This window comes from Euprymna scolopes, chromosome 12 (genome assembly GCF_053919585.1).
Source record: "Euprymna scolopes isolate OS-2025 chromosome 12, ASM5391958v1, whole genome shotgun sequence".
In the NCBI taxonomy this organism is placed as follows: domain Eukaryota; kingdom Metazoa; phylum Mollusca; class Cephalopoda; order Sepiida; family Sepiolidae; genus Euprymna; species Euprymna scolopes.
Window position 1 is genome coordinate 39,331,796 of NC_136493.1, and position 19,871 is coordinate 39,351,666.

Here is a 19,871-nt window from a genome sequence, read left to right on the forward strand (position 1 = left end):
ATTGTCTTTCTATAATACATAACGGAGTTAGCATTATTTTTTTTCCTTTTCGCCGACAATAAAAACGATAAAAGTATATCAATGATATTGTCTTTCTAGCCCGGGTGTTTAAAGGTGTGTGAGCGCAAAAAAAAAAAACAGGCAGGTTCGAACCCCTGCCGCGAAGGAGGAAAAGAAAGTGAAAAAAAAAAAAAAAAAACATGACGTGTAAGCTGTCGCGCCCATCGACAACACGAAAGTGACGAATGCTTAAATTAACGCTAGCCAATCGACAAGAGGCGATTACTCTTGAGATAATCAACGAATAAAGCGACCTTCTCCCTGTAGAAAAGTGCCCAGCTGAGGGTGAAAGTATTAATATTTTTAACCAGTTCTATAGTTGTCGTTCAAAGTGTAGAGCTTCAAAACGATACCGATCTTGTGAAAATCTGTCGTTTCTGTCGAAAGTTTTAGGCAGATGTACGTACATACATACATTGAAACAGACCAGTGATATTTATATATACGACTAGCCTGGGTGCACGGCGTTGCCCAGGGGTTTGTAGGTGCGTGTTAAGTGAAAAAGAAGTTGTAGTAGGCAGGCAAGCAGGAATGAACCCGTGACGCAAAGGCGGAAAACAAAGTGGAGGTATGTTGATTGAGCAAAAAAAAAAGGGGGGGGGTGAACTGCGAGCGCAGAAAAAAGTGGTAGTAGGCAGGCAGGTTCGAACCCGTGCCGCGAATAAGGAAAAGATAGTAAAAAAAAAGGGACGTACATTTAAACAGACAGGTGAGATTTATAAAAAAAAAAAGTGGTAGTAGGCAGTAAGGCTCGAACCCGTACCGAGAAACAGTAAGAGAAGGCGATAAAAATACGTGACGTCTTTGCCGTTGCGTCCACCACCACCGGGTAGGGGTGAAGGTTTACATTAAGGCTAGTCAATCGAAAAACGGGGGTGACTTTCGAAAATATCGGCGAAAAAAAGCGAGCCGTATCTCTAGAAAAGTGCACTGTGAAGGGTGAGAGATTTAAGCCAATTTTTCGATATTTGTCGTCCGATGGGTGCTAGCTTCAAAACGATACCGATCTCGTGAAAATCCGTCGCATCTGTTGCAAGTTTTAGGGAGACATACATACATACATACATACATACATTTAATCAGACAGGTGAGATTTATATTATAGACAAGCCTGAGTGCCCAGCGTTTCCCGGGTGTATGGAGGAGTGTGTTGAGCAAAAAAAAAAAAAAAAAAAAAAAAAAAAAAAAAGTGGTACTAGACAGGCAGGCTAAAACCCGTACAACGAAGGAGGAAAAGAACGTGAAAAAAGTGACGTCTTTGCTGTTGCGTCCATCACCAAACCGGAAGTGACGAAGGTTTAAATTAAGACTAGTCAATCGAAAAGCCGGGATGACTTTCGAAAATATCGATGAAAAAAGCGACCCCTCCCTGTAGAAAAGTGCCCAGTTGAGGGTTAAAAGTAAATGATTTTAGCCAATTTTCGATATTTGTCGTCCGAAGGGAACGATACCGATCTCAGGAATATCCGTCGCCTCCGTCGAAAGTTTTAGGCGGGCATAAAAACATACATAGATACATACATACATTTAAACAGACTGGGAAGATTTATATAATAGAATTCTGAAATAATTAATTGATCTATGTAGCCATGTAATATATATCATTTTGAAGCGCGTTTTCCGCTCTATCGGATGGTGTTATTCGTTACCGTTCTCAATCTCTTCATTCATATTCATTCATATTTTGCAAGCTTTTTGACAGCATGCACAAAATTCAAATCCACACAATTTTCTTGTTTCAGTTCAAACTAAGCCGAAACGCTGCCGAGGCAGCTTGTGATATCAGCGATGCGTTTGATCCTGGAACTACTAACGGACCTGTGGCGCAACGGTTGTGCAAGAGATTTCGCAATGGTGACGAGAAACTCGAAAATAAAGACGGTCGCGGTCGGACGACTGCGGTTGATAACGAACGCCTTAATCATAGCCGATCCTCGCAAAACCACACGAGAATTTGCTGTTGACCTCGAGGTAATCCATTTAGCAGTCGTTCGCCATTTAAAGCAAATAGGGAAGTCAAAATATTTTGATAAATGTGTGCCGCATGAATTGAACGATAATTAAAAAAAAACACGTCGTTTTGTAGGGGTCTTCCACGCTCCTTCTGCGCGAAAGAACAAAGCGATCTATTTCTCGAGCGGATTGTGACGTGTGATAAGAAGTGGATTCTTTACGACAACCGGCGACGCTTGACACAGTGATTGGATGCTGAAGAAGCTCCACAAGACATCTCGAAGTCGAAATTGCACCAAAAAGGTTATTGTAAGTGTTTAGTAATCTACGGCTGGTCTCATCCATCACGACTTCTTTAATCCGAGCGAAACTATTACGGCAGAGAAGTACTACCGACAAATTGACGAAATGCACCCGAAGCTTCAACGTATGTACCTGAGATTGTTCAATATGAAGGGACCAATTTCCCTTCATGACAACGCTCGTCCGCATGTTGCTCAACTGACCCTGCAGAAGCTCAAAGAGTGAAGTTAGTGATTCTTCCTCGTCCGCCATATACACCAGACCTCTCGCCCAACAATTATCACTTTTTCAAGCATCTCGACAACTTCCTGCGTTAAAAATGCTTCAAAAGCCTATATGATGCGGAATCGGACTTCAATGCCTTCATAGTTTGACAAACTCCGAATTTCCATGCTAATGGGTTACATAAACTTGTTTCTCCTTGGAAAATATGTCGATTCTAATCGTTCTTATTTTGATGAATTGAGTTTATTAGGGACGTATATATACGTATACATGCATATATATATAAACATATATATATATATATGTATACACACATACATATATGCAAATATACATACATACACATATATACATACACACACAGCCTTTGAGATTTGAAAAAAATCAAAAAAAGAAAAAAAAAACTTTAATTGAATGACTTTTCGGCCAACACATTTTTTCAACACCCATGGATGTTGAAAAAGACATAAACCGTAGGTGTTGAAAAAATTTGTTGGCGAAAAATCATTCAATTAAAGTTTTTTTTTCTTCTTTATTCTTAATAAAAATATCAACAAATTATTCTTCCGATATCCAAATTATGTCGTAAAATTTCATACAAAAATAAAAATATCTAGCCTAAACCATGGGTGTTGAAAAAAAAAGTATTACGAAATCTCCGTGTATTCACGATTATGGACTAAAATCTCCTGGTACGAGATCTCCCTGGCCCAAAATCTTCGATATTCAAAAAAAAAAAAAAAAAAAAAAAAACATTTAGCTGAAATTAACTAGATTTCTTAGAAAATCTGCATGGTTTAATATCTTTTTAAACTTTAAACGTTCAATTTTTCTTTTTATTTATGGGAAAAAAACTTTGATATAGAACAGAAATTGGTCTCTTTTGTTTCTATTAAAACAAAGAATTCACCTGGAACAACATTCTAACATTTAGAATATTATTTTTAAAATTGGGTATCGATGATTCTTTGAAAGTTGCGCAAGAAAAAGCATATATATATATATATATAGAGAGAGAGAGAGAGAGAGATAGATATATACATATATACATATAGATATACATATATATATGCATATATATATATATATATATATATATATATATATATATATATGCATATATATACATATATGCATATATATATAGATATACATATTTATACATGCATATATATACATATATAGATATACATATATATACATATATATACACACACATATATATATATACATATACATATATATATATATATATATATATATATATATACTGCGTGTCAAATTATTAACGAGATAACATCTTATTACCAATTTCAGAAACTTACCGGTAGTTTCTTATGAAACGTTGGCAATGCTGAGCTGATCGTCCTGTGAAATTTTCATACTGTTCCGCGCAATGTAAACAACTTGCCATCGTAATTGCTGAATTCACGATATTTGGGGTACGTTAAATTTTTACCAAGGCAGTTTGTTTCGTCAATAAAATGTGTGCTGAAGATGGTTTGAGTAGCTCTGAAAAGAGCACTATTACAGAACAGCTAGCAAAAGGTAAAATTAGCCTCGAAATATCGAAAATGATAGAAAGGTACCATCAAATTGTGAAGAACCTTGCCAAGGACCGTACAAAGGTAAGTGAGAGAGATGATAAAGGTTAATCTAGAGTTGTTTCACGCCGTTCTTTACTCCAAATTTAACGTGCAGTTGTTAAGAACCCTGGGCAGACAAGTTGAGAAGTCTTTGACCAAGCCGGATTAAAGAATGTCTCTAAAAATACTCGATGTCGTTTTCTGAAAGAAGTGGCAAAGTCTGTTAAGCATGTGACAAAGCCTGCGTTAAAGCAACATCACATACAAAACCGATTGAAATGGGCAGAGGACAACATGAAAACGGATTTTTCCAAAGTTTTCTTCACGGATGAAGTGCGTGTCACTTTTGGTGGCTCAGATGGCTGGAGAAAGGGATGAGTCCTAGATGAGGGACATCGTCATCAGCGTTTAAGGCGCCAACAAGGTGGTGGTGGGATAATGATTTGGGCTGGGATAATCGGAGGTACATTCGTTGGCTTATGGGGAGTCCCAGAAGGCGTAAAAATGACGCCAAATGCTAACATAACGTTTCTGAAGGATTACTTTGAACCATGGCTGATGAAGCAAAGGTTGACGTTCAGAAGAACCATTATTTTCATGCATGATTATGCTCCCTCGAATGCAGTAAACAAAAGCAAGGAGTATTTGTATCAACTGGGGTTCTCTGGGCTACGGAAGATGGAGTTGCCTGCGAATTCACCAGATTTGAACCCAGTTGAGAACCTTTGGTGTATCATGAAGCCACGTCTCTATGCAAGTGGAGGCCAATTTAAGAGCAAAGATGAGTTGTGAGATGCTCTCCAAGAGGTATCGCAAGGAATAACTGTTGACGAAATCACAAATTTGACTTTGTGGACCAACGGCTTTTACAAGTCATTCATAAAAAGGATCGTATATCCTCTACTAATTATGTCAACGTAGAAATTGCTATGTAGTTATTGTGTTCTAAGCATTCTTCACAGTTCATTTAATGTTAGAATATTATTTCAATAAACAAGTTACAGGTAGATTGTGTTTTTTCTCAACCTCGTTAATAACTTGACACATTGAAATCAACAGATATTTCAATCTTCTGCCATAGTTTAGCTAATCATTGAAATGACGTTTTAACTGGAGTAGCCGAATATTATTGTAAGTAGTTTCTCAAAGTTACATGGACTTTTATAACTCGTTCCTCAAATATTTAAAAAGATGTAAACTCGTTAATAATTTGATACGCAGATATATATTATTGGCCTGGCAAGGCCGCAGGAAAGACAACTGAAGAAACAAAACTGAAGTTAGTCTGAGGAAACTATATATACAAATGTAGGCAATTTGGGGCATATTTTATTAGTTTGAAAATATAGGTTCATTTAATTTTAATTTTAACCACAGAATAGTATAATAATCATTAAAAAGCTGAAAAATTTTCGTGTAGTTTCGTCCAATAGAATAAAAAGTATGAGCATTTCAATATTAAATTTGGCTACAAGTATATATATATATATATATATATATATATATATATATATATAGGCAACATCACTTATCAAGGCCAAGAGACCGCTCAAGGATAAGGGTTAAAGGGTGTACAGTAGAAATTGGACAATATAGTAATCGTTAATTGAAACTCGGTAAATTTGTTAACTTATGTGGAACGGTTCATGAAAAACTTGTTTACGTTATACTTGAAGGCAACCATATTGTAATCAGCTGGAAAGCAGGAAAACAGAAAACAATTCCATAAGCGTGCACTTCTAAGAAATAATCTTTGTTCATGGAATCTACGTTTAGGTTTAGGCACAGATAAAGAGTGGGGGAAATTAGTGATAGTGTTTTCTGCTAGACGGGTGTTTCTTCTGAAAGTCTGGCGAGGGGGTACCATAGATTGGAGCTCAGCCGAGCATTTATCATGAAAAAGCAGACAACCACGCAACATCTCTTCTATGAGAAAGAGGTTTCAGGAAATAGAAAATGACATCCCCTACGAGGCTACGAAGTCTATTTTGAACTCTATCAAGGCAGGATAAGTCCTTTCTAGCAACTCCTGCCCAGATGTGGCAACAGTACTCCATTCTTGGACGTATCTGGCTCTTATATTCGAGGGGCGTGCAATAAGTAATGCCTCTAACCCACTTATCATAGCAGTAGAGCAAGGGAACTTGGCACAATTATTTATTTTTCTCTATATATGAACCACCCACAGTTATGTATTTCTCCCATCGTTTGATGCAGCTCTGGAGATCGTTTTTGTAGAACACCCTAGGTGTGTCCTCCAATCACGACGTGACTTCAGAAATCAAGACTGCATCATCTGGGAATCGCTTTCCTTTAAAAAAAAAAAACAAAAAAACTTCATGGCTGGGAAGAGGTGAAAGTCAGAAGGTGCAAGGCCAGGAGAGTAGAGAGGATGGGGCAGGATTTAATAACCACAGACCCGTGCTTCAGATCAGGTGACATGCGAGTTGTGGACCTGAGCGTTGTCCTGCAGGAGGAGGGTACATTAGCTGATCTTGCCCCGCCTCTTGATTTTGATTGCGTCCCTTAATTTCCTCAAAAATGAAGCATAATAGGCTCTTGTAATTGTGGTACCCTTTGCCAGGAAATCTGTCATCACTACTCCGTCCTCGTCCCAACTGACTGTGAGCATGATCTTGCCAGCGGAGGGCTTCACCCTTGCCTCCTTTGGAGGTGGTGAGTCCAAGTGCTTCCACTGCCTTGTCTGGGTTTTGGTCTCTGGATCATAGTGATGGACCCAGGTTTCATCCTGTGTAATCAGTCTTTTGAAAAACTTTGACTTATCTTCTTGGCACATCTCCAAATTCATCCTCGAGCACTCGACGTGTTCTCTCTTCTGGAATGGTGCAAGCAACCTGGGAATCCATCTGGCAGACACCTTATGCATATGCAAATGGTCATGAATGATAGTTTCCACACACCCTGTACTAATCTTGACCTCTTGGGCTATTTGGCGAATAGTAATGCGCCGATCTTCCAAAACGGCAGCCTCAACTTGACGGACAGATGCATCATCAATGGCAGAAGGGAGGCGACCAGGTCTGGGAGCTGTTTCCACAGACCTCCGGCCATGTTTGAATTCACGATACCAGCATTTTACAAGGTCATATGATGGGGCATTATCACCATAAGTTTCTTTCATTTCATCAAAAGTCTCCTGTGGTGTGCGTCCTTTCAACAGACTCCATTTCACACCTGACTCAGTTCAAACACCTGTAAAACAGAAACCACAATTAGTTCAGAGCTGTAATTTGCCATACAACCCGTGGAGATATAAATCATTGGACATGCAAAATTTCAGCTAGATCAGACAACTGAAAGTGGGTCAGGGGCATTAGTTATTGCACGCCCCTCGTAGATAGAGAATTGCATCAGCAGGGAGATATCTACTGGATCGATAGAAGGATCTCGCCATTTTACCAGCGGCCTTGGCAACGGATTTAATATATATGTTACATTTAAGATCAGGAGTAAAGGTCAAACCCAGAAGCTTGTCAAAACACGAAGCCTTCCCAAGACGAGAGCCATTCATTTCAATTGATGCCAGATGGGGATCAGAGCGTTGATGATGTAAAGATAAAACTTAGTTTTAGATGCATTAAAATAACAACCCACCGCTTTCCCCATTGTACAACTTGCTCAAGATCAGAGGAGAGAGAGTCAGAGAGAACTTGGTCATTTACGGTTTTAGATGTGCTACCATAGATATTAGATATAGATTTAAATGTCTACAAACAATGTAAGGATGTGATTTGGAAAATCATTAATGTAGATCAGGAAGAGATTTGGGCCCAGGATGGACCCCTGAGGGACTCCAACATTAACACTGTGAGCTTCTGATTTCTGTCCATCAACAACTACTCTTATGACCCTATCAGAGAGAAATGATTTAATTGAGAAGACATTACGGTATAGCTGGAGATCTTGTGAAGTAAACCTTTATGCCATACTCATATATACATACATATATATATATATATATATATATAAATATATATATATACATATATATATAAGTATAAAATAATTATTAGATACCTTTGAAGCTAAAAGAACGCATTATTACAAAATAAACATATATTTATTTTGTTTGAAATTTATTTTCAAACAAAATAAATAGCTGTTTATTTTTTTATAATGCGTTGTTTTGGATCAGATGTATCTAATAAGTATTTATTTTATTCAAACTCAATCAGCGCCTCTATCAAGGAACACAAACCTTAACATATATATGTATGTATATTTCCCCCAAACTTCTGGCTTTGATGGAGAGGAAACTAAAACCTGCGGCACAGGTTTCAAATTATCTGAAGCAACAACAAGGGAAGACTTGATTTCAAATATATTTCATAGGTTATGTCGCTCCTCTTTTGAAAATAGGATATGATTATAAATATGTCCAGTATCAAATCTCAGCACCTATGGATCAGAATTTAACAAATAAAAACTCGTTGGAAAGCTAATGACCTTACTTGTGTAGCAGACTATGTAAAATTTCCCCTTTTATTCTCCAAAGCCTATATTTAGCACTTTTTTACAGCCATAAAATGTTTCAAAAGTAGTCACTTTTTTTTCTAGTTTTGCATATGAATTACAAAATATCTGATATTTCCCCAAAACCTCTGGCCTTGATCGAGGGGAGACTAATACTTGCTACAATGGTTGCAAATGATCTGAAATAACAACAAAGGGAGACTTGATTCCAAATATTTCTCATATTTTATCTCTCCCGTCTTTGGTTTTCATACATAAAGTAAATTTTAATTTGACTGCCAAGAAGGCAACTTTGAAAGAATTACGTACTGTACTTGCAATAACCCTTATCACTGAGTGGCTTCCGGGCCTTGATAAGTGGTGATCACTGTGTAAAAAAAACAAAAAACAAAAAAAAAAACGTTAGTAGACTATTAAACTCCTCCATCAATTTTTAGTCTAAACACTTGACATTTTAGATGTAGGTTACCTGGAAATGAGTCAAATTTGTAATATATATATATATATATATATATATATATATATATATATATATACATATATATAAGCCTGATGAATCCTAGCGTGTATATATATATATATATATATATATATATATATATATATATATATATATATATATATATATATATATATATACTAGCAGGGCTGCGCGACGTTGCGTGGGATTGAATGATGATCAATGTATAGTTCACACTCCTATGGAGTATAGTTTTATTGTCATCGAAATCCGTGAAATCGCTTTATTGTCATCGAAATTCGTGAAATCGCCTGGAAGAAAGCTTCACATGCCTCCATGCAGTGACATTGTCCAAAATATATGTTATTGTACATTGCATTCAAGAGAACCTACTGTTTCATTTATAAAATTGTTTTATATAAACTTATTTCCAGTTAAAACATGAAAAGAAAAACAGACATTTACATGCGGAGTTTGAACCTACGGACCACGTCACTCAAAAAAAACAAAAACAAAAACAAAAACAAAAAACAAACAACCCCCACACACAAAAACACGTAAATCTCTAAGTCTTATAAATTCTTTGCCATTAAGAAAAAATGCAAAAAACAAATAAACAAAAAACAAAACAAAAAAAACACGCTATCATCTTACCCACAGTAGAATTTTCACGGCAAGTTGTTTTATCATCGTTGCTAAGCGACGATCTAGATAAAATGGCTTTACTGATGATAGATAAATTAATATAACTGTTTAGATTATCGATTATCGGGGGTATTCTGAAACAAAACTATACTGAGGTAACTCCCAGACTTATACAATAAAGTTCTGTAAATTTTAAAGAGAATCTGTTCAGTTCTTTCGCAGTCTATAAGGAATGAACTCACAGACAAAGTTGCATTTATATAATTTTCGAGATAGAGGTGTATATTTGAAAAATATTTACAAAAGAAAAATCAAGATATAAATATTATTGTAATTTTGGTTATATATTCATTGCACTTATTTTAGTTTAGAATATGTATAAAAATTCACGGATTAAAATTCAATGCACCTCTGAAATATTTGGATTTTTAAATGTAAGGGTAAAGCCATGAAATGCTTTCTGAACTCTTTTATTTCATTCATCTTTTGACTAAATCACAATAATTTTATAATTCTCGAAAAAAGTTTACATTAGGGTGACATTATTCATTTTATATAATTTCTATTATTCAAATATCAGGAAGTTGGAACCGTCTGAGTTGTTAGGTAGGGATTTAACTCCTTTTCTTATTGACTCCTTTTAATAAAATAAAACAAAATTACACATAGAAACCCTTTCGCTATATTCCTAATTATCGGTTAATTAAATCAATAGAGAATGCCATACATACAAAGTATCATCATCGGCGGTCACTCGTGTCCGAGTAAGACTGTCCTCCGTTGTGGCTTCTGTGGGTCCTCAGGTGAGCATAGAGCCCAATCCTAGATCCAATTTGTCTTGTGCAATTTGGGCAGATAAAGGTAGTGGTGGTGGGGTGGGGTTGGGTGTGTCTGGTTAATAATCTGTCCTTTCTGTGCTTGCGTTTATCCTCAGCAGCTTGATTTAGGTCACTACTATAAAGCGCAGCACCTATGTGGACAACGCTCCTCCATGCCAACCTGCTCCCAGCCACGTCCTCCCATGTCTCAAGGTCCATGTGAAACCGCTTTAGATTTGCTTTGATGTTGTCCTTATACCTCATCTTTTGGCCACCCTGGGCACGCTTTCCCTCAACAAGCTGAGAGTAGAAAATCTGTTTTGGGAGGCGGAGATCCGGCATTCGGACAACATGACCAGTCCATCTGAGCTGGCGTTGAGCAACAGTAGCGGTGATAGTGGGAATGCCAGCCTCACTCAGGACGCTGGTGTTGGTGCGTCGGTCCTTCCAACTAATTCTGAGGATTTTTCGGAGGCATCTTTGGTGGTACGTCTCCAGGGTTTTTACGTGCCTCCTGTATGTGGTCCAGGTCTCCGATCCATAGAGAAGAGTGGGCAGCAAGACAGCTTTATATACCATGATTTTGGTCTTTGCCAGAAGGTCACGATTCTCAAATACTCTCTTCCTTAGCCTTGAGAAAGCCCTACTGGCACAGCTGAGACGGTGTTGTATTTCATCATCTATGTTGGCTTTTGATGATAGGATGCTGCCTAGGTATGGGAAGTGGTCCACATTTTCCAGTCTAGCGTTGTCAATGGAGATGTTTGGGGGTGAGACTGGAGTACTGTTTGGTGGTGATTGATGGAGGATTTGGGTTTTTTTTATATTAATTGTTAGTCCTAGCTGTTTGTACGCCCTCGTGAAGGCAACCAGTGTACACTGTAGGTCCTCTTCTGAGAGGGCTACAAGGGCGTTATCGTCTGCATACTGTAGCTCCATAATGGATATGGTGTTCGTTCGACCTTTGGCCCTAAATCTGTTGATGTTAAAAAGTCGCCCGTCAGTTCTGTACATAATCCGAACTCCATGGGGAAGATGTTTGTCCGTGAGATGGAGGATAGCAGTAATGAAGATGGAGAACAGGGTTGGGGCAATGACACATCCCTGTTTCACTCCCGTGTCAACCCTGAAGGGCTCTGTTTCATCTCCACTACTACTGAGGACTGTAGCTGACATATTGTCATGTAGCAGTCTCAGTACCCGAATGTACCTCTCTGGGCATCCAAACCTTGCAAGAACCAGACAAAGGGCTTGACGGTTCACAGAGTCAAAGGCTTTAGTAAGGTCTATAAAAGCCATGTATAATGGTAAATTTTGCTCCCTGCACTTTTCTTGGAGTTGACGAGCAGTGAAGATCATGTCCATCGTGCCTCTATTTGGTCGAAAACCACTTTGGGACTCGGGAAGGATGGTTTCTGCAAGGGGTGTAAGCCTGTTGGCCAAAACCCGAGCTAGGGCTTTCCCTGTGGTAGAGAGGAGAGAAATGCCCCGGTAGTTCCCACAGTTTGCCTTGTCTCCCTTCTTAAAGATGGAGACAACTAGGGCATCTCTAAGTTGTGCAGGGATTTTCTCTTGTTCCCATATTTTGAGCAGCAGGGCATGGATGTGTCTGAGAAGATCAGGCCCGCCTTTCTTCAGGATTTCTGCTGGGATGCCGTCAGAACCAGCCGCCTCATTGTTTTTCATCTTCCTAATTGCATCCCGCACCTCTTCCAGACTGGGTGGTTCTCCCATGCTCTCAATTCTGGGCTGTTGGGGGAGTTTTTCAAGGGCCTCCATCTCTGGAGTGGTGTCCCTGTTCAGAAGATCCTCGTAATGCTCTTTCCATCTATTTGTTATTTCTCCCTTTCCTTTCAGCAGCGTGAGCCCATCCTTAGACCGAAGGGGGGTCAGAGAACGGTAGCTGGGGCCGTATACCACTTTTGTGGCTTCAAAGAATCTTCTGGTGTCCCCAGAGTCAGCAAACTGCTGGATCTCCTGAGCCTTCTTCATCCACCAGAGGTTCTTCAGCTTCCTGACTGTCGATTGGACAGCCGCTTTAGCCTTGGCATGGGCAGCTCTTTTAACCTTGCAATTGATGTTATTCTGCCAGGTGATAAAAGTTTGCCTCTTGGTGTCTATAAGCTGTTGGATTTCGGTATCGTTTTCATCGTACCAATCCTGATGTTTCCGCTTTTTCTGCCCTAGGATGCTTATACTGGAGTCCATGATGGCAGAAGACAGCTTGTCCCAGTGCTCTTCAGCGTCATGCGGATACTGCTTGGGCAGGTCCGCACTAAGAGCCGCCTGGAGGTGTTGTTGGTAGGTGATATCGCCCAGCTGCTCGATGTTGAGCTTTGGTCGGCTCTGTCTTTTTTGCATCCTTTGCTTCCGCATTAAATGGATAGACATGATGGAGCGAATAAGACGGTGGTCGGTCCAACAATTGTCTGTACTGGTCATTGCCCTGGTGTTCAGCACATCACAGCGGTCTTTGGCACGGACAATGACATAGTCAATGAGGTGCCTGATTTTACTTCGAGGGTGCATCCATGATGTTTTGAATGCGTTTTTTTGTCGGAAAAGTGTGTTCGTGATGATCAGGTTATGTTCTGAGCACTTTGTCAGTAGGAGTGTACCATTTGAGTTAATGTTCCCAACTCCTTCTCTTCCAAGCGTTCCTCTCCAGTGCTGATGGTCTCGTCCCACTCTGGCATTGAAGTCCCCAAGTAGGATTATCTTGTCCCCCTTGGGGGCCCCGGATAAAATGGTGTCAAGGTCAGCATAAAAGGTCTCCTTTATTTCATTATGTGCATCAAGCGTTGGAGCATACGCACTAATCACAGTGGCCATTTGGCTGCCCGCAAGCATCAGGCGCATGGTCATTAGGCGTTCGTTGATGCCAACAGGGGGCTCATTGAGGTGGCGGATGAGGCTGTTCTTTATAGCAAAGCCCACGCCATGGATACGCGGCTCTTCTGCAGGCCTTCCTTTCCAAAAGAAGGTGTACCCGCCTTTCTCCTCCCTCAGCTGCCCGTCGTCAGCCAGTCGGGTTTCAGAGAGCGCAGCTATGTCAATCTGGAACCTCCTTAGCTCTCTTGAGATAATAGCAGTTCTTCTTTCGGGTCGATCACTTGTTTTGTTGTCCATGAGGGTCCTCACATTCCAGGTTCCAAAATATAGGCATAATTTTTTTTTTCTTTTTCCGACCGCGTGGTGGTGATCCTTCTGGATGCGGTAGTCCAGACGGGTTTTTTTGAGGCAGGCTATTTTTAGGGGTACCTTTTCTAACCCCCCTCCCCTACTGGGGTGAGCAGAGTGGATCCTAAACAGGGCTGCTCAGTCATGGATGCAGCTGCCGAAAAACTCTTTCTGCCTCGGTCCGTGAGGTTAGCGACTGAATCTGGCACCCACCGCCTATGTGCCAGGTTGCAGCTAGGAGCTGCCAGACTACACTGTCCTGCTCCCGTCACCACTTCCTGGTCGCCACAGGACTTTTTCTATCCGGGAATTAAGGGAGAGTACTCTCTGCCTCAGTCCGGGAGCTTAATGACTAAGACTGTCACAAGACTTTTCCATCCATGATGTAGAGTAAGATGTGTTCCCTTTCGGGAGAACGCCTGCGCGTGATGTCTTTTAACGTGGGGAGACTGATGCGCCTGCAGCCACCACACGGCCCCTTGGCAGAGGAGGGCCTGATACCAATGGCATGGAGAACCACGACGACTGGAGACTCTCTTCTGTTGCAGCCTTCATCCGCCTTCAGTGCCGTTGTGTCATTATTGTCATCATCCGCCGCATCAGCCGTTGAGGTCTTTTGGATCACTCTTTGTCTGGAACCTCCCCTTCAACCTTACCGCCATGGGTGGCCCTACCAGGAGCCTAGGCTCCGGACGGCATCGCTCTCAGGTTCATCGGAACACACAAGGTTCTCCACCACGACAAGGTGGCGATCCAGGGAGAACATACAAAGTATATATGCGTATGTTTTTATTATTATTGTTTATATACAAAGTACATAAACAATAATAATAAAAACATACGCATTGTTTATTACTATAAAGTGATTTATTGTCGGTTAATATATGCTTAAACCCTATTGATTTGTCTTTATTAATCTTCTAAAAATATTTCAATATTTTATAAAAAAAATTGTGACACAAGATCAAACTAGGTGGAAGTTGGGTGTGATCGTTCACTTTGTCTAATCTCTACATTAGTATTCAGGCACCACAATACCACATTCAGTCTATCTACCTAAACTATTTAAAATATCCCCAGACGTTATGATGTGCAGGTATTTACAACGTACGTGTGACGTTTACCGCAAATAGAATAACATAAGTAGTTTATTTTGTTGAAATATTAAAAAAAAACAGTTCATGGTATGTACAAATCTTATATCAACGAGAGTAGAAAATAACTAAGCCTTAAAACACTCGAAAATAGAGAAAAATAACAATAATAAAAAACATAAATTAACCAAATTAAATGTTAATTATGTTTGTGTTAGTCGGAGACCCTACCATTTATAATTTATTTTAGTTAGGGATTCAACCCCCCCTCCCTCTTATTTTCTTCTGTTAATAAAATATAACTAAATATAGCGTTCACCCCCGCCCTGTTAGGCATAGAAACCCTTGTGGTATATATCTAATTATAGATTAATTAATTCAATAGTGAATGCTATACATACAAAAATATAAAAATTTAAAAAAATAAATTCATTGAAAAAAATATACAAGTAAATGCGCATTTTTATTACTATGAATTGAAGTATTTTAGGTTAATATATCCGTAAACCCTGTTGGATTTGTTAGTAGATTCGCCCAATGTACAGAAGTAAATAAATAGCAAGTTTCTAAATAATCTATTGTGAAATACGTACCAGTACAACGATGAGTCCATTAAACGTTATCATCCTCTTGCTATTGGTACCTGCCTTATGGAGCGATCAAATATATACTCCGGCGACAGCTAAGTCTCCGAACAGAAAAGTCACATTAACTTGGAACAAAGAATCAAATACGAGTTCGAGGATCTCGGGTTCGTGCCAATCCGGAGATGCCGAGTGTGATTCTATCGAGGATTCGTATAGAGGTCTTTAAAGAGCTGATCTTCTAATCGAAGACTGATAATACGCGATTCTTACGGTTACTGGCACACTGAAGTTGTGAATGTCGCTTTTATTATAACGTTAGCTGTATACCTGCTTTTCCAGAACTTGTTAAAACCGGATCTGCATCCTTCTATTTTGGAGATGCTTATGATTTAGAAAATTCAGATGATATTGAAGAGCTTTTATATGTAGTTGGCCGAAATGTGTTACAAAGCCCGGATGCAGCACCTTCGTAAAATGTGAATTGGGTTGAAATGGACTTTGTAACTCAACAATTCTTCGGACTGAATGAAACCGAAAACCGATCTTAAAAATGCAAATATGTGGATTTCACAATTGCGATTACAAAGTTTGGAAACCTTATTCATGCTATTTTATATTATCGGTTTTATTTTATTTTTTATTTTTTAATATTACAAAACTGGATTACAATAGAAAAATGCGAGCATGAAAAGTAATTTGGTTAAGCTTAAACATGGAAAAGAAAAAGACTCGATAGTCTAGTAAAAAAAATAAATTTATAACTCAAAATATTGCAGCATAAAGTGATTATATAATGTTAAATTGAAGCAAAAAAATCCTAATGTTGCAATATTTTAAGTTATAAATTATTTTATTTGGCTGGAATATCTATTCCTTTTCTTTTCCAGTTTTAACTAGTCCTTTACTTTTCCATGTTTAAGTTTAACCATATTAATTTTTATGCTAGCATTTCTCCAGGCTTTCATAAAATTCATTTTTTTCTTTGTTTAAATTCAGTTTTTTTGTTATTTTTTCTGTAAAACAATGTACAAAACTCAACTGCTTTCAATAAAATCCTCCAATTATCTCCCTTTCATTCTGTTTCAATTGTTATTTCTTTTCCCCGAGAGCGGTTAATTAGTAACACTAGTCGTTGAAGCGACATGGTTGCTATGGAAATCACTCATAAAAACGCCGCTCACATTTTTTGTACTATTTTGAACATCTGTTAATTCATAACTTCTGTTTTTCACAATATAGTTGGTCTATAAACTGTAATTTGAAAATTAGTCGAAAAAGTAGCGAACGGGGAAGTCTTAAGTCATTTCTAGATGACTAAAAATGACACTTAACCATCTATTCGAACACGGTAGTCTTTGATATACTGTTTCCGGGTATTGCAAAATTAATATATAAGATGTTTTAACTAGAATTTTTTTAATTCAATAACTTTGTGTGTGTGTATATATATATATATATATATATATATAAATTATTAAAACTTGAATATTTTATATACCCGTGTATATTATGGTTGTTTTAGATTTTTCTCTGAAAAATGTGTCAACTTGTTACACTTGCTTTTAGTTTACTTTTTTATCATATAGTGTTATGAAATAATTTTGTCCTTTCTGTTAAAAATATTTTAATAAAAAAAACTACTTTAGCCACAAATGTTAACCACTTTAATCTTACAGAATTAAGAGAAGTCTGAATATAACTGTTTTATTACATTGACAAGTGCTAAAACGCTACAATTTAAAAGGGCACAGTTTCTAAACAAAAAAATATTACTAATTCTTAATCTCCCTTTAATATTTGACTTTCTGAAAAGCAAAATGCTTTACAAATTCCCACTCCATTCAGTTTTTACTGTATGGCAAACAAAACGCATCATATAACAATGTGACTTGCATTCTTTGTTCAACAATATTGCCATCGTTTACAAAGACTTAATAAGACTAACATACCGAACAAAATTATTTTTCATGAATTTTTACGGAATTCTAAACTGCTTCTACTGATCCTCCTTGGCATAACGCTATCTGATAAATGTGCTAAACAAAGCCTCTGATTTTGGAGACGTTATGGTAATATAGAACTCTTAAAGTTTACTTGAAATAATCCGTACTCAATTTTAATTAAAAATATCAAATTTCTGTTGCAAACTTTCCAATCAGAGTTTATTCGCATGAAATGTTACACCCCTCTTTCCGAGCGCTAAAAAATTATTATCGTTGAGATAAGGAAACTGTTTCTGGCAGTCCATTCGGTTGGTTGGTTGTTTTTGTTTTACGGCATATCAACCCTTTCCGGGTTATTTAATGCCGAATCCAAAGATTTTGAAGAAAATTTCTTTGAATAGAATATATTTGTTGTTTTCACGTCGGTTTCTATCTAACCCATAGTTGGGACCCTAACAGGTTCTACCACTCCGGGTCAGAGTGGACCTGGGAGCAATGGTAATTAAAGGGTGGCTCCACACACCCCAAAACCCACAAGCTGAGGCCTCACTACTGGATATAGTTTAAGGTCATATCCAGGACCCTCATTGAGGGACTTTTACCCTCCGGGGGGGGGGGTCAGTCGGCGTATTCTAATGCCCCACCGACAGGGTCCAGTCCATTCGGTAAAGCTGAAAAAATCTAATATTTAAAATAAATTTAACTAAATTATTAACCGTAGAACAGTTAAGCGTTTTGGTCTCCTAACAAAAGGAAGGTGGACCTGTAATTCCACACTTGTCCGTTCGTCTGTCCGCATTTTTCTTATTAACGACGCCTTGGAATTTTTTTTGAAAATTTTCAGACATTAAAGATGATATTAGTTACAAAGAAAAAAAAGAAGTAAAAAATGGATTTTCCGGGAAAACTCCGCCCCCTATGGGTGCCTTTCGGGTTAAAATGGCGAAAATTTACGCTTTTGTGCTTATTAAAAAAATGCCTTGGATTTTTATAAGACTTTTTGAAAAGGTGTAACTGATTTCAATATAATTTTGTTTGTCTATACCCCGCGGGAACTCTTGGGTGTGCTCCAGGGGCTCTTTTAGGACTAATAAAAACACTCCATTTTTGGGACCATTTTGCCATATTTGTCCAAAATATACTGAGTATGTCTATTTAGCAGTTTTGCATGGTGCTGAACTCAAATTTAAATACTTTGTTTGTTCCTTCTTGGAGACTTTTGGAGCCAAGTGGAGGGAGAGCAAACGATGGTGCAGAACTTCAATTTACATATTTGAACTGTATGTTGTTTATGCATTCATATCAAGTGATGCAAGTCAAAAATTTTCGTGGGTATTACAATATGAAAACCTTTTCCATCTCCAATGTGTTTGCGTCGCACAGTAATGATTCCATGACCCACTAATCAGCCACACCATTCTCGTTGTGAACTACAGTCGGATAAAGAACGTTTTCTGCTCACTCTAACAACGCTTGTACAAATCTGACCTGTGGTAGACAGCGTGGGACAAATTGGATTCGAAATTTCCACACCTTGTCCAATAGAGGGAAAGACATTAGTGCGTAATTAAAATTCAACACCTCCGTTCTGTCTTGAGACAACATATATCCCATGTAAGCGTAGATGCGTATGTAATTGCGAAGTAAGGGTTGCGCAATCACCAACCACATCTGTACTGAATCGGCACTGCTTGATTACAGTTACAAGGAGAAGGCCAAGGCGACTGGAAAAAATGCCAACATAATCGAGAGAGCACACATAGCACCATTTATTTCCAAATAGTAAACCATTTAGTACTGGGTGGTTCAACAGACTAAATGATGCTGCAATATCTTATTAATGTTCGGATATTCTTTATATAAAGATACCAGCTGGACGCCCAGCAGTGCCCGGTCGTATAATACGCGTAATCATGATATTTTAATTAATGCAGAATGCGTATGTATTATTATAGAATTAATCCTCTATTGAATACTAGCCTAGGTGCCCGGCGTTGCCCGGATGTTTGGAGGTGTGCGTTGAGCAAAAAAAAAAAAAAAAAAAATGTGATAGTAATCAGGCAGGCTCGAAACCGTGAAAAGAAGTCAGAAAAGAATGTGAAAGAAAATCTGACGTCTTACCCCAATTCCATGACGCGACCGGAAGCTCAGAAAATTAAAATTAGGCAATGTCAATCCAACCGATACGATGACTTGCAAACTTAGTTCGCAATATATCAACCCCTCTTAGTAGAAAACTGCCCAGTTGAGTGTGAAAGAATTAATGATTTTGGCAAATAATTTGATATTTGTCGTCCGAGACGTCCAGCTTTAAAATGACACCAATCTCATGAAAATCTATCGCCGTTGTCGAAAGTTTTAGGCAGATACATACATTTAAACAGACAGGTGAGATTAGTATTATTACGTACGTGAAATAATTCGACCGCTAGACTAATTCAGAAATATTTTTGAAAATAAAATAAATAATAATGATAATGTCGATCATCAAATTCCGTCTGTATTTGTTTCAAAATCACGTCA